Raw genomic sequence first — 15,716 nt, forward strand, 5'->3', positions numbered from 1 at the left:
GTGTTTGAAAAGTGAGGGAAAAAACAGCACCTGTCAAAAGCAGTGCCCGATAGCTTCTGATTTGTGAGGCCCATGAGACACAAAGTCCAACTAGAAGGCTCTATCATGAGCATTAAATTCTCTAGAATTCTTTCAATATTTGAAGGCTGTGTAATTTGGGGTATCTTGCCCTGCAAATTTAAAAGATAGTAGATCTACACTTCATTAATGCAAATTTGAATTTTTATAGAGTATGTTTTCATGTAGTTGGCAAGACTAAATATGTCAAGAAAAAGATCTCAGTTATATGTCCTACACAGATTTAATTTTTGGCTCTGAGAAGTCCTAGTGCTACTGGTTCAAATCAGAAAGATTTTTTTTTTTTTCGATTCCAGTATAGTTAACATACAGTGTTAGTTTCAGGTGTACAATATAGTGATTCTCAAATCAGAAGGCACTTGCTCAGCCCCTTGTAAAATTCTTCATTATGCTTACTTGGAATAAAGCAGACATCAATTAGAATATGCAAGCACTGAACAACTAAATTGTACCTATATTCACAAAAACACACAACCATATTTTATGCTGGTAATTAAAATATTTATTTAAAAAAAACCCAGTTGGATAAAGCAACATGCACTAGGTTCTCCCAGGATCAAAGTTTATTCTTGGGGCACCTGGGTGGCTCAGTTCTTGGGCATCTATCTGCCTTTGGCTCAGGTCATCATCCCGGGGTCCTGGGATCAAGCCCCGCGTCAGGCTCTCTGCTCGGTGGGAAGAATATTGAGTACCTCTGAGGGTTACCTGTTATCTTTAAAGATTTTATTTATTTATTTATTAGAGAGAGAGCACCTAGCAGGGGGGAGGGGCAGAGGGAGAGGGAGAAGCAGCTTCCCCGTTGAACAGGAAGCCCGACCTATCATCTTTTGTCACAGAGGATTTTTTTTACTTTGTTTCCAATTTCCTGACTAATAATGATACTGAATTACTTTTAGCATCTTTGCATGCATGGTGAAGGAAAAGATCACTAGAAAATGATTTCCGAGTTCCATTGAAAACAGTCATAGCAAAAAGTATAGAGAAAGAGTCTCAGTGTTTCCAGTTAGGCCACAAAATTAAAAGTTAACATATTTTCCTTAAAATATCAAACTCAATCTTTAATTTCATTATGGCTGGGGACAATAATGCCCAACGTCAATGTCACTCTGTTCTGATGTACAGAGGCTCAGCAAAGCAATTTTGAGCCTTTCTATTTCTGTGGGGCATCTTTCAACTTGTTTGACTTCCAGGAGTCCCAGTGCTCTCTCTCACTGCTGGGGCTCTGCGGGGGAAGCTCCCTCTGGAGTCCCGGTGGCTCCCATTAGTCTCTGGCCCGCCCAGGTACCAGGGAGCGGCTTTGCCTGTCGCGGGGTGATGACTGATGGTCCCGGGTTCTGCCCCCACTCGAGCCTCCCTGCGAGCCCCCCCAGCCCCCAGCAACCTTAGACCCCAGGCGTTGGGTGGTCCCTCGAGCCATCCCCTGCAGTGCCGGGAAGGCTTTCATCAATCCCACGCTCTTCGCTCGGCCGGCTCGCGGTGCCCGGGCACCTCCAGGGAGGGGAGCTGTCCGATGCGCGCCCTTCCCGGCGGGCGCGAGAGCTCGGGCGCCCAGTGCCAGGCGGCTGCCGGCGCTTCGGGGCGAAGCCGGGCGGGGCGGCGGTGCGGGTCCGAGCGCCCGAGGCGCCGGCGGAACACGTGACCACGCCGCGCGGGGCTGGGCGCGCAGTGCCGCGCGGTGGCGGCGGCGGGGAGAGCAATGGAGGCCGCGGCCGCCTGATGGGCGGGTGCGCTGCTGGTGCTGCTGTGGAGGCTGCCGGTGCTGCGGGGCAGCCGCCGGCTTGCTCGCGTCCGCCGCCCGCACGGGACCGCCGGTCGCCGTCCAGTCGCTCCGCCAGCCACGGCACCAGGCGGAGACTCAGGTGAGCGCCCTGTCGGCCCGCGGCCGGAGCCAGACAATGGGGGCAGCGGGCGGGCTTCTCCCCTGCACTCGCGATCCCCCAGGCTGCGTCCCCGCGACGCCCCGGGATTCCCGACCTTGCCCTTGCCCTGGGGACGTGGGCTCGGCGTGGCCGCCCCGGGGACTTTGGGGCGGTGTCCCCGCGGGTACGGTGGGGACCCTCCCCGAGGAACCGGCGCTGGGTGTGCGCCGCTTTGGATCTCACGCGAGGGAACCTGCGGACGGGCTGCGCCCCGGGAACTTGCCGAGAGCGTGGGACCTTCTAATTCCCTTTCTCCTTCCCGCGCAGCGGCATCCTGTCCCGGGGTCCCGGGGTCGGGTGCCTGCTGCGGCGGGGGCAGAGCGAGACCTCGCCGTCTGGGATCTCAGACGCCGGCCGTGCTCAGCCCTCTCCCCACGCCGGAGCTGCATTGCTTTGTTTAACCTCTGCCAAGCCATTTCGCACAAACTCTTGTTGCCCCAATTCTGATGAGCCACCAGTTTGATGGCTGAGGCAAGACAAAGGTTCTCCCTGTTTACCAAGGGCTGGAGCCGGGAGACTGCACACTGCCAGTGGTGTACAATGTGTTTTCCTTATCTTCTCCCAGGCGTTCTTGCGATGGTTTTCCTGGTCCTGTAACCGTCATTTCTTGCAGAGGTCTGTAGTGGTGAGATTGGACCTCCTAACCCTACGGATACGGTAGGTGGGGTATGGCTTTTATTCATGGTTATCAGTAAACAGAAGGGCAGACGTTTACATTTTATGTTTGTTGTTCTCAGAAAAGAGGCATCGTAATATTTTCTGAATTCTGGATTTTTAAGAAAGAATGTATATATAAAGACATATTGACTCAGTAGGTGGAGGGGGGCGGGAGGGGGAACCTAGTAACTAGGACCATGTGTTGTGAAATTTTAATATGGTTTTACGAATAATGGCCTGGAAACTGATCTGGTGTAGGTGAGGGAGTGTGAGAATGTTGGGGGTGGTGGTGATGGAGAGGGAGTGGTTAGAATACAAAGGATAAGGCAATTTTAGTAAACGGTTCTTAGTAAATATCTTGTAGCAAATTTCAATTCATTAAGTTGTCAGTAAATCGATGTTCACCTGTAAAAATCACCTATCTTAGTTGTTGAATTATATATAAAATGCCTAACAATTATTTGGTATTGTATGTGACTCGGGAATCTGAATACAACAATCAATTTTGAGTTATTTTAAAATGTCAACAAGGGAAATACACCTTCACTACTGCCTCCTTTATTCTATGAGAAAACTGAATCCTAGTTCAATATATTCAACAGAAAGTTGCCTGTAAGAAAAGAAATTTCAAAGGCAGGTTTTTAAAAGAAAAATGCATCTTATGTAGGTGATATGGTTGCACTATAGATTACTTCAGCTCAGAAATGTGAAGGGAAAAAAATCATGCTACTAGATGGCCCCTTTCCAGTATTAAAATGTATTTTCTTCAAAACCTTATTTTTACAGTCATCTCTGACACTGAGAAACTTTCACTCTAAAGATTTAGTACTGGGGCGCCTGGGTGGCTCAGTCGTTAAGCGTCTGCCTTCGGCTCAGGTCATGATCCCAGGGTCCTGGGATCGAGCCCCACATCCGGCTCCCTGCTCTGTGGGGAGTCTGCTTCTCCCTCTCCCTCTGCCCCTGCTTGTGTTCCCTTTCTCGCTGTGTTTCTCTCTCTGTCAAATAAATGGATAAAATCTTAAAAAAAAAAAAAAAAGATTTAGTACTTAGCACTAAATTTGGAGTCAAGAAAATAGTAATACTGACTTGACATACTTAGGCATTTGGTGCAGGAAACAAAAGCTACTGTGTAGTTTTTTCTAAACTATAACACACTATAATAAATGTAAGCTATTATTGCTGGATGAAGAAGTATTTTACAAAAATTAATTGAAATTAATATGAAATTCTCCAGGGCAAGGGACAGTTGATAGTCTTTTTTTGTAGTCCACATTTCTAACGTGGCTTATAGTAGGTGTTCAATAAATAGTTACGGAAAGAATGATTAATGAAAAATAAAACAAAAATGGATAAAACATGCATGCAGATTGAATTGATTTGCTTCTTTTAGTTTAATGAACAATTACTGAAGGCTTACTGTGTGTCAAAATTGTGCACAATGTTTCCACATATAGTTAATAAAAGCCTGGTGACCTTCCTTTTTTTATCTTTTTTGATGTATGTTTCTATGAAGAATGGGGCCCCTTGGGTGGTATTAATGATCATCTCAGATAACTGCGTAGCACGCTGAAGCATTTCACTTGTTGTATGTACATGTGCTTTCTCACAATGGCCTATGGGAAGGCAGGCCAGATATTATCACTCCTGTTTTGTAGGTGAGGAAATCCAGACACGGTGAGATTAAATGACTTGCCAACTCCTTGCCACTGAAGCAGCAATACCAGGGACAGAAGCTGGATCTCATGCCTAGTGTTTTCACCTCTGAACCACACTGCCTTTTTCAAGATATAGTGTACTCCAGAAAATCACTCTCAAATTAGGCTTCATGAAAAAGTCAAACTTTTGAATAACTTTTATATAAGGAAAACTTATATTTTACAACCTAGTAATTACTGAAATGGTTAAATGTGCAAGTTCTAGAGTCGGGTGACTAAATTTGAACCCTGGATTAACAAGTTGCTAGCACTGCATCTTTGGCAAGTGACTAAATATCTCTAAGTCTCAGTTTCCTCATCTGTAAAATGGTGGAAGTCATAGTACCTATCTTATAGGGTCTGAGGAAGGATCAAGTGAAATCATGTATGTGCATAGCACAAACAAAGCATTCAGTGTCAACTAATTATTTTTATTCCCATTATTATAATGTAAAGCAGTGGCTTTTATTTATTTAAAAAAAGATTTTATTTATTTATTTTAGAGAGAGAGAGAGCACGCGCGAGGGGTCAGGAGGAGCAGAGAGGGAAGGAGGAGGGGGAAAGAATCTCAAGCAGACTTCTTGCCAAGCGGGGAGCCCCAGACAGGGCTCCATCTCATGACCCCGAGATCATGCCCCAGCCGAAACCAAGAGTCTGATGTTCAACTGACTAAGCCACCCAGGTGCCCTTAAAGCAGTGGCTTTTAATTTTTTTTTCTTGGCACAGTAAGAGGTGAATTTTATGTTGCCATCCAGCATACAGACACATTACAAATATGTTTAAAAGAAATTCATGAATCAAGCTTAAACTTCCTATGTGCAATTCATTCTTATATTTTTATTCTATCTTACTTAAAAATGCTGGTTAAGAACCACTGAATGATTTCAGATTCCATTAATGGGTAGGACCTGAAGTTTGAAAAGCGTTCATGTAAAGGATGATCAAGTTAAATGAAAGAAAAATCTTTACATTTTTCCTTTTAATCATCTACATCATTTGGAAGGATTATTAAACTGACAATAGATTCTTAAATATTTCGTACTAATTACAGTCATCTATTGAGTATCATGATCTAGGTACTGTGCTAAGCAGTCTATTTATATATGTTATCTAATTTAGGGCTCACAACAGCCTGTAATTTGGCCCTGTGTTTCCATTTGATAATTGAGATTAAGACCCAGAGAGGTTTTATTAACTTGCCCAGGGTCATAAAGTTAGTAGAGATGAAGCAAGAACTCATACTGAGTTCTGTTTGACCCCAGAGTTCTCTGCTGTCTTACCCTGTTCCGATATTCTGTCACAGTGATTGCTGTAGATCTATCATTCTTTTTATGTAAATTTGAATGGCAATATCAAGAATTTACCCCTTGTGGTACATCTTTTATAGTTTCCTTTGAAAGGACCCATTTGAAGAAAATTTTCAACTTAGTAAAGTAAGAAAACATATTGGGTAGACTAGTAACTCATTTTGACTTTGGCTGTTCTTTGTTGTAAATATTTGGGAATAGCTTCTCGGGTTTTTACAATAGAGTCAATTAATTGGTCAGTTTTATTGAGCACCCAAAGGTTTAATATGTCTTCAAAAGAGACATGAAATAGCTGTGTAACTATGAAAAGACTTCATTACGAATGAATGTCAGCTTTTGTTAAGGCACAAAATGAAGACTTAAGAGCCACGAAGAGTATTTTATAGTATATTGATTTGTCTCAAACTCACCGGGCAGTAAAAGTATTTATTTTGTAAAGTACTTATAAGGAAGCACAACTAACCACCCTATTAAATTTTTTTTTAAATTTCAGTTCTTTGCAAGTGTTTCTTTTTTTTTTTAAGATTTTATTTATTTATTTGACAGAGAGAGAGAGATAGCGAGAGCAGGAACACAAGCAGGGGGAGTGGGAGAGGGAGAAGCAGGCTTCCTGCAGAGCAGGGAGCCCGATGCGGAACTCGATCCCAGGACTCTGGGATCGTGACCTGAGCCGAAGGCAGACGCTTAACGACTGAGCCACCCAGGCGCCCTTTGCAAGTGTTTCTTAATTTTTAGCAGTATTTCAATTTTAATTTTTTGGTTTTTGGGACTTTCCTCTTTTAAAACTATCGTCAGGAAGAATTAAAGCATGTTGTAAGGGAATATATTTTATAAATAGTACTTAGAATTTACAGATAGGTGATTTTAAATGACAGTGGAAAAGCAGATTTCACTGTTTCTTTCACACTTGCATCTTCTAGATTCAGACTCTTGTAGTGTCTGGTCTGCCTATTGCTGTGGACATGTAGGAGTGTAATAACGAGATGATTACCGGGTGCTTAAGTATCTTCTCTACCTTTAAGTATAGAAATATGCTCCTGCTTTTGCATTAGAGTGTCTCTGTGCATGGAGCTTTTAACTTTTAACTCGATGTTTAAACAGTTTATTTGTTGAATTAAGGTGAGTCTTTTCAAATTTGATAATTTTAAACTCAGAGTTTGTGTAGATCATGATGATATATTAGACAAAGAACAGCAGTTTCATGGTTTATTTATTTGGTTTGAAAATCTGTATGTTTCTGTTCATTAGTCTTCATTTTCTGTTAAGATTAGATAAAAGTGAATATATTGCTTTATTTATTTTTGGATATCAGATTTCATCCTTAGGTTAGCCCTCAAAAAATTGTTTTGCTACTAGTGAAAGGCGTACAGATTTAATAAGCTCACATCTTATGCTTAATTTATTAACATTCCTTTTGTCTAACACTTGACCCTTAGTGAATTGGTATAGTTTCTGAGAGCATCAAGGAACATTCCAGCTATCGAATGGTTATTGTAATTTGATACTAAACTTGGTTACCATTACATTTTGTACTCTTTTTTTAATTGAAGTATAATTGACATACAATGTTATTAGTTTTAGATGTATAACAAAATGATAGAACTATTACTCTCAATGTGAAAATTCTTAGAGATAAGAGTACAGTCAATTTAGATGTTTATGCTAGTGGCTTTGAGGCAGATCCATATGCATATATTAGATATACATACATGTGTGATTTCTACAGATATATGAGAAATGCAAGATTATAAACTCTTAATCCATAAATTTATTTATTTTTATTTATTTATTTATTTTTAAAGATTTTATTTTTATTTGACAGAGAGACAGACAGTGAGAGAGGGAACACAAGCAGGGGGAGTGGGAGAGGGAGAAGCAGGCTCCCTGCAGAGCAGGGAGCCCGATGTGGGGCTCCATCCCAGGACCCTGGGATCATGATCTGAGCCGAAGGCAGTCGCTTAACCGACTGAGCCACCCAGGCGCCCCTTAATCCATAAATTTAAAAAATTCTTAAGTAACTTTGTGGAAATAAAAAAACAGAGTAAAAACCTTTAAAAGATGTTGAATGTCTTATAGTTATATGTTATCAGAAACATTTAAGAAGCCAAACAGCCCGACTGTAATAGCTTTTATATTGTAATAAGTTTGCATGTGAAAAGGTGATTCCATTTGAAATGTGAAAATGAAAAGCAGAAATATATTCAATCAGATTTAAAATCTTCACCAGTTCTTTTAGGTATTTGTAGAATTTTTCAAAAGCGTACTTTAAGGCTGAAGGGGAAATTTCAATAAACTTGCTTCTAAAACTCGTACTATAGTAAATATTAAGTGTTTGAGGAAAAGACACAGAAACTGCATCCCTGAAACGCTCTGGGAGATATTTAAATCAGAAGTAGGTACTCAGCTCATTAGAGACAGGTTGTTAGGATGTGAAACAGGTAGCAGCTGCTAGGAGGAATTATTCCCAGTAACAAGAAAGGAATGACAATTTACTAAAAAGGTGTCGGGCTTTTACCAGGGAAGGCAAGAACAATCCACCCAGATGCCCACTGGCCTCCCTGGTGAGGGACTGGCTGGCACTAAGGGGGAAAAAGGGGAACAGGCAGTGGGGGGGATGCAATAGAGAAATTCAGCTATTATTTAAATCTGAGATAAGCGGGATTCAATATGTAATCTGTGAAAATTCTTGTTAACCCATGGTTTATAACTGTTAACCAATGGTTTCCTCACACAGACATAGAAAGGAAAGGCCATAGTCCTATGATCACTGTTTTGGAAAAGGAAACATCAGTACACTGAACGCCCTTGACAGAGCCATTTGTGGTCTTAGATAGGGGCCACAGCTGATGTTCTTAGGGAAGCTTGTGACTAGTCGATCCAGCAGAGAAGACGCTGCTGGTGAATTCCAGACTGCTTCAATGATGCATGCAGGATTTTCTTCATTTTGAAAAGTTCTTCATAAATATAGAGTGACTTTTTCTCTACCAGTGCATTGTTGTGACAGACGCAGTGGACTTTCTTGGCACTCTTAGTGATGCAGCTGCCCAGGCATGTTTGTGATGGGTTAACTGTTTTCTAGAGTTAATGAGGTCAGGGTCACAGGTTCAGTTCTTGGGAAGGCCAGTTAGCTTTGCTTTGTTCTCTGATCTCATATTGTACTCTTAACCCAGACTAGCCATCTGGCGAAGGCAGATCATTGATCACAAAGGGACTAATAAACAAGACAGTGTGAGAGGAGCAGCATGACTCTTCCTAGAACAGTGGATGTTGAGTAATTAGAGAAACAAGCCCAAAAGCATGTGCAAATTGGTTTCATAGCATTATCTTAATATGTGGAAGATAACGTGTTGTCAGTTATTTTTCTTTGTCATTTCTGTTGAATTCTCATTTTAACAGTTGTTTTTTCCTAGTTAGGATTTTCTAAGAGTCTCATTTATTAAGTAGTTGTACACTTTCCTGAATGTTCTTAATGTCCCTTTAGGTTTGTAGGATGGTGGCTATGGTAGCGAGAAGAGGGTAAATCTGCAAGTAGTAGATCAAACCACCTAGTCTGTTGTTTACAGATCCAACTTCACTGAATTTAACAGGGGAACACTTACAGTTTTTCTAAGTCTCCTATGATGTACGTGTCTCTTCTTCCCTTTATTGAAATTACCTCCAATAACAAGAGAAATACCAAAGATCATCTGGATTTGTGCTGTCTCATATGGTCCATGTGGCTGCTGAGTATTTGAAATGTGGCTTGTCCAAAGGGAGATGTGGTGTAGATTTCAAATACTTGGTATGAAAAAAGAATGTAAAGTACCTTATTAATAATTTCAAAATAGACTATGTTGAAATAATATTTTAGCTATGTTAGGTTCAATAAAACATTATTAAAATTAATTTTACCTGTTTCTTTTTACTTTTTTAAATATACCCACTAGAAAATTTAAAACTGCATATGCAGCTCACATTTGTGGCTTGCATTCTACTGGGCAGCACTGTTCTAAACCAGCCCCTCATTTTACAGATGAGAAGGCTAAGGTTCAGAGGTTAAGTAACTGAGCTGAGTTCTTTCCATTGCCTGTAATCTCTTCTTGCTAATAGGTTAGGTGCTCTGGAAGATGGAACTCTTTGAACCATTAGAAGACCATTTAGTGCATGGCAATTATCATTAAGTTGCAAGATCTGTGCTTGAGTCACTGTACATTAGGTGTTATGCCAATTTGTGTGTATGTGCACACGCTCATATATAGGAGGGAAAGTTTGTTTATAATGTTGATGTTGAGACTCCGTTTTAGCTTCCTATGTAGGTCAGAGGTCTTATAGCTTTATTTACTTCTGAGAAAAATGCATTAAGATATTAGACATTAACAGCTGTAACTTGGGTAAATAAGATGGTGCTCGTTAAAGAGGTACTTCACTATGTATTTCTTATTATAAAAATTTCAGGTAGTTTTGAGTGAACCTTGATGGACAAAGCAGCAAGATTTTCAGGCTGTACCCCTTTTGGAAGGAAAAGAGCTAAAGTGAAGAGACATTGCTTACTTAGCCTATGTTCTGAAGAAAGAGCTATGAGCTGTTAGTTATTCTCTCTTAACCATGAATGCTCCTGATGTGCCAGTTGAGGAAGAACTAGCCAGAGTTGGCTGGTACAAAGCCATGGCCCCAGAATGTGGGTTTTCTGTCAGTTTTGTGAACATTATGGTCTTTAATTGGCAATGATAAAAAGGGAGAAAACCTTAGGACCAAATTTGTTGTCTTTATTATTTCTGATTGAGATTTTTGCTTTTCAATCAGCACAGGCAGCTCAAATTAACATCTAAAAGATGTTCACTTTATGCACCTTTAGATCTAGTCTTTCTTTCTGGCCCACACAGTTCTAAGACACCATCAGTTTGTTATCAGTGACCTAATGACAGCTAGTGAACAGTGACTTTGTCAGGCAACCTCTGACACTTCAGTTAATCTCATCATCCATACGTCCATCCAGCTAAAAATGTGCAAGAATTTATCTTTGTTTTTTTTTAAGATTTTATTTATTTGAGAGAGAGAGCATGAGCAGGCGGGAGAGGCAAAGGGAGAGCGGGAGAGGCAGAGGGAGAAGCAGGCTCCCCATGAGCAGGAAGCCTGACATGGGCCTTGATCCCAGGACCCTGGGATCATGACCTGAGCCAAAGCAGACTCTTAACTGACTGAGCCACCCAGGCGCCCCAGGAATTTGTCTTAAAAAGACAAATGTAAGGGTGTAAAAGTAAGGGTGGTGTGGAGGTTGAAAGAAGATACGTGATTACTTCCAGAAGATTGGCTTATAAAAAGATTTCCCGATTACCATTTTTCTATGCTTTTTGTCTGTTTACAAAAGCCTGGTTGATCCTGGGTCTAGAGAAACAAAACAAGATAGCAATCTCTTAATGGTTACCTTTGAGTAGGCCAAAATATGTAACAGTGCCCTGTGGTATGAAGCTTAATGAAAAGAATGTTAACCTTTTTTTTTTTTAGATTTTATTTATTTATTTGAGAGAGAATGAGAGAGAGAGAGCATGAGAGGGGGGAGGGTCAAAGGGAGAAGCAGACTCCCTCTTGAACAGGGAGCCCAATGGGAGACTCAATCTTGGGACTCCAGGATCATGACCTGAGTGGAAGGCAGTCGCTTAACCAACTGAGCCATCCAGGTGCCCAAGGTTGTTAACCTTAAAAATAAAAGTGCCACTTATTTTATCAGCAAAAGATTTGCTTATTTGGGAATAGCAGAGAATGCAATTTGGGACATGGAAGCTATGGCAGAACTATAGACAAGACTGGAGAACAAAGCAGTGGACTGCTTTTTTATAGAGGAAAGGGGCAAGTTGGGAGGGGCTTCTCATTGGCTGAACTGTGACTGCCTCTCATTGGCTGGGCTGCTGGGATTGTAGAAGTAGTATCCACCTCCAATGTGCCACTTGCCCTTGGGCCTGAAATTGAGCAGGAGTGCTGGGTGTGAGCACTCCCCCTGCTGGTCTCGAGACTTCATTCTAAATGAGGTATCCTTTTATTAATTTTCACAAGTACCATGACCATTCACATTCCATCCGGCCTGAGTCATCGGAAACCCACTTTATCGTATAGCACCAGACATGTATTGAGTACACACCATGTGCTGGGTACCATGGGTAAAGCATGAGAAGAACAAAGGTTGGGGGAGTGCAGATTACTTGAATGCAAAAATACTAATAACCTTGTCTCAGTCTAACTTAAGAATGTAGCATTTTTACACTGTTGCAGAACAAATGCATTATAATTTATGGTCTACATTTCACTATCTGATTTCATGTACTGTCATGTTTAATGTCACCTCTCGTTTTTAACAATAACTAAGTTTTTTCCTTTGTCATTGGGGCAGCCGGTTGGGATGCCGGGAGGCTGTTGTTGCATCAGGAGTCATATTGAGCATGGAAGGGGTAGTACACCTCCCTTGAATTCCCTCCCTTTCCCCCAATCCAGCTGTTTCTATCAGGCAGTGTGGAGTGGCTAGTGAGTATGAAAACGAAGGACTCACAGTCTAGTGAAGAAGAAACACAAGGCAGACTTTAAAGTGTGCTAGGATGCATCAAAATGCTATGGCAACTCAGAAGGAGTGATTATTCTGGTGAAGAAGGATTGAATAAAGAAAGATAAGGAGGTCGCTTACAGAGGAAGTGATATTTGAGCTGGGTCTTGAAGGATGGGGAGAATTTTGACAGATGGAGAGGGGGTGGAAAGTAAGCACGAAAGCCATGGTATATTGAGGTGGCAGGAACATCTGGTGTGGAAGGGAGTGGTAGAGGCAGGACTAGAAAAGTGGGTCAGGCAAAATTTGGAGAGATTTGAAAAAGGTAAGGAGCGTTGACATTTTTTTAGGCAATGGAGAGCTATCCTAAGCAGCGAGTGGCATGATTGCATTGACTTTGGAAGGATGACTGGGATTTAAGAGGCCTGATTCTAAGGGCAGCTTTCCCTCTAATTAGCCTGGTGACCTTGCGCAAGTCACTTCACTCCTCTGGGCCTCAGATCGTCTCATGTATAAAATCAAAGGGTATGGGGCAAGAATTATCCAGTCAGTCAGTAAACAGATACAGTAGTTACCAAGGGCTCGGTCTGTGCCAAGGGCTGTTGCTGTTGCTGGGATACAAGGGCAGACACACAGGGCCCTTTGTGATGGAGGCGATATTCCAGTGGGGGAGGGACAGTAAATAGTAAACATGTAAGTATATAATATAATGTCCTAAGTACTTGAAAGTAAAGCTGAGTGAGTGGAGTGAAACGTGGCACTGTTTCTGGATAGAGTAGCCCAGAGTACTTTGAAGTAGAAGAGCCGTGGGAATATTTGGAATCTCTTCCAGCTTTCAAATCATAGGTATAATTAAGTGAAAAGCTGTGGGAGTTCAGTCTCTTCAATATTGATTAAAATCAGTTTCCAGATAGATGTTGTTCTTACAGTTTTGATTAATTCCACCAATATGGTTATTGATGGGCAGGATCTTTTTAGTACTCCGTCTTTTAAATAGCTTGACTAGTACAGCATAATCTCATTTTAGAAAACAGTTTCTTTGGTGTCCTGAAAAAATGCCACTTGTGTTGGTAATTTGGATGCCTCCTCTCTCCCTCCTCACATGATCTATCTCAAACCTTGCGACTTACGGAAAGGGAAGATGCTAACATTTAACCAACTGGATTTGAGGAGGTTGTTCATATATTGAATAGCTCTTCTGAGTTATTTTAATATGAATTAAAATTAAGTGGGAGCTCTGGGACAGCCCTGTTTTAATTAGAGCTGGAACGCATCTTAGGAGACCATTTCTGCCAGTTATAATTGTAACAGTGGCATTATGATTTTTTTTTAAAGAATCATTAATAAGTTAGGTCTATCTTGACGTCTTCCAAGTTTGATGTATAGATAGATGATCCTTGTCAAATCAAGTGAAAGGCTGAAGAATGCAAACATTTTTCTTTGGCCCATAACCTTTTTCTTGGAGATGTGAAATAGTTGAGTAGTTATCAGCAGAAGAGTATGCATAAAACTGGCTTGTTCTTTATATGAGATATTAGGTTGGGAAATCTGGACTTACTATTTATTGAGGACCGTGAAGAGTTTTAAATTGATTTCCCACAAATGATGTCTGCAGTGTTGGAAGCCAGGGTGGTAGGCTGTACTTTTTGAGATGGTGTAAGATGTGATCCCTGAACTCTGCTGGCCTGGAATCCAGGCTACGTGGTTTTGTTTCTTTCTCAGTACTTCACAGCCAGTGGAACTGGCCCTGCCTGAATTACTGAACTCATCTTATCCTTTAAGATAGTTACAAGCAGTTGTTACAGAACTGAATGATTTATAATTTGGGGCTGTATTTTTGTTCTTTCTTCATTTTCCCTTTTACTGAAGATAGAAGTACCTTCTGGGTCTTTGGTTCTGCCTGCTGGTTGTTTATAATCCCTGCTCTAGATTTCCTCATTCTGCCAGTCCCTGTTGTAATATGATTTATCAAGTCTCATTAAAATTCCCTCATGCATCTCTCTTCCTCAGAATGTTTAGCTGTTTGGTATAGAGGCGAGAAGGAAGGAAAGACCTAAGGAAGAAAGGAAAGAAGGAAGGAAGGGGAGGAAGGAGAGAGAAAGGAATTCTGTTTGGACACAGTACTAACAGGTCATGTTAGTATGTGATTATTATATTTGAATTTCCAATATTTTTGTTTTTTCTCCTCAAATGTTTAAAAATATATTTATTGTGGCAAAATATATATAATATAAAATTTACCATTTTAAACTTTTTTTTAAAAGATTTATTTATTTATTTAGAGAAAGAGAAAGAAAGAGTGCGCTCACTGTGTGTGAGCAGGGGGAAGTACAGAGGGAGAGAAGCAGACTCCCTGCCGAGTGCAGATCCTAACATGGGGTGACCGACCTCACAACCCCAAGATTGTGACCTGAGCTGAAATCAAGAGTCAGATGCTTAACCGACTGAGCCACCCACAGGCCCCACCATTTTAACCAGTTTAAGTATATAGTTCATTGGTATTAAGTACACTTAGAGTGTCATACAACCATCTCCACTGTTCAATTCCAGAACTTTTTCATTATCCCAAACAGAAACTTTGTGGCCTGTTAAACAGTAACTCCTCATTCCCCCATCCCCTGGTAACCTCTATTCTACTTTGTCTCTCTGATTTTGCCTATCCTAGGTACTTCATATTAATGGAATCACAGAATATTTGTCCTTTTGTGGCTAATTTACTTCACTTAGTATAATATTTTAAAGATTTACCCATGTTGTAGGATGTATCAGACCTTTATTCCTTTTTATGGCTGAATAAAATTACATCATATATATATATATATATATATACACACATATATATATATAACACATCTTAAAAAATTCATTGATCTGTTGATAGACATTTGGGTTGTGAATAATACTGCTATGGACATTGTTGTGCATCTTTTTGAGTTGTTGCTTTCTATTCTTCTGGATATATACCTAGGAGTAAAATTGCTGGAATCATAGGGTAATTTTATGTTTAACTTTTTGAGGACTGCCCATACTGTTTTCTATAATGACCGTACTATTTTAAAATCCCACCAGCAATTGCACAAGGGTTCTGATTTCTCCACATCCTCACTCGTTATTACTTGTTATAATAGTAATAATATGGGTTTCTCCTGCTGTCCGAAAGTAGAGTATTCCTATAAAACCCTTTGTAAGCTGAAATGGCATAAAATGAAGAGGCAATTACGATTAATTTGAAAATGATTTTGAGCATTCCCAGACCCCAAAAATAACCTTCTAGGTTTACTGTTACCTATGATACCTCTTGCTGACGGATGCACGCAATAAATCACGATAAACACGGATGCTCGCAGGCACAGCTCACAGCTATGGGGGTTTGATGCCGAGAGGCTGAGTGTAGCGCCTGGGGAAGGAGCTTGGCAGCACCACTCTCGCTGCTCAGGCTCTGCGCTGCCTCTCTAATGGCTCGCTGCACAACAGATGCTGAACACTATCTTTACTTTTTGCCTTTTTTTGGTAAAATAAAAAATCCTTCTCAGATTTCTTTCAGTTAGTG

The 15,716-nt window shown here is 40.9% G+C and overlaps 1 protein-coding gene across 1 annotated transcript in view; it reads left to right on the plus strand.

Moving 5' to 3' along the window:
• Nucleotides 1-1,751: 1,751 nt before the first annotated feature.
• Nucleotides 1,752-15,716, plus strand: part of CRACD (capping protein inhibiting regulator of actin dynamics) — a 253,368-nt gene continuing 239,403 nt past the window's right edge. Inside the window, 2 exon segments of the mRNA XM_032400426.1 lie at nucleotides 1,752-1,937; nucleotides 2,563-2,654. The gene's annotated coding sequence lies outside the window, so the exon portion shown is untranslated.

The sequence above is a fragment of the Phoca vitulina genome, unplaced genomic scaffold (genome assembly GCF_004348235.1).
Source record: "Phoca vitulina isolate PV1807 unplaced genomic scaffold, GSC_HSeal_1.0 scaffold3, whole genome shotgun sequence".
Lineage (NCBI taxonomy): Eukaryota > Metazoa > Chordata > Mammalia > Carnivora > Phocidae > Phoca > Phoca vitulina.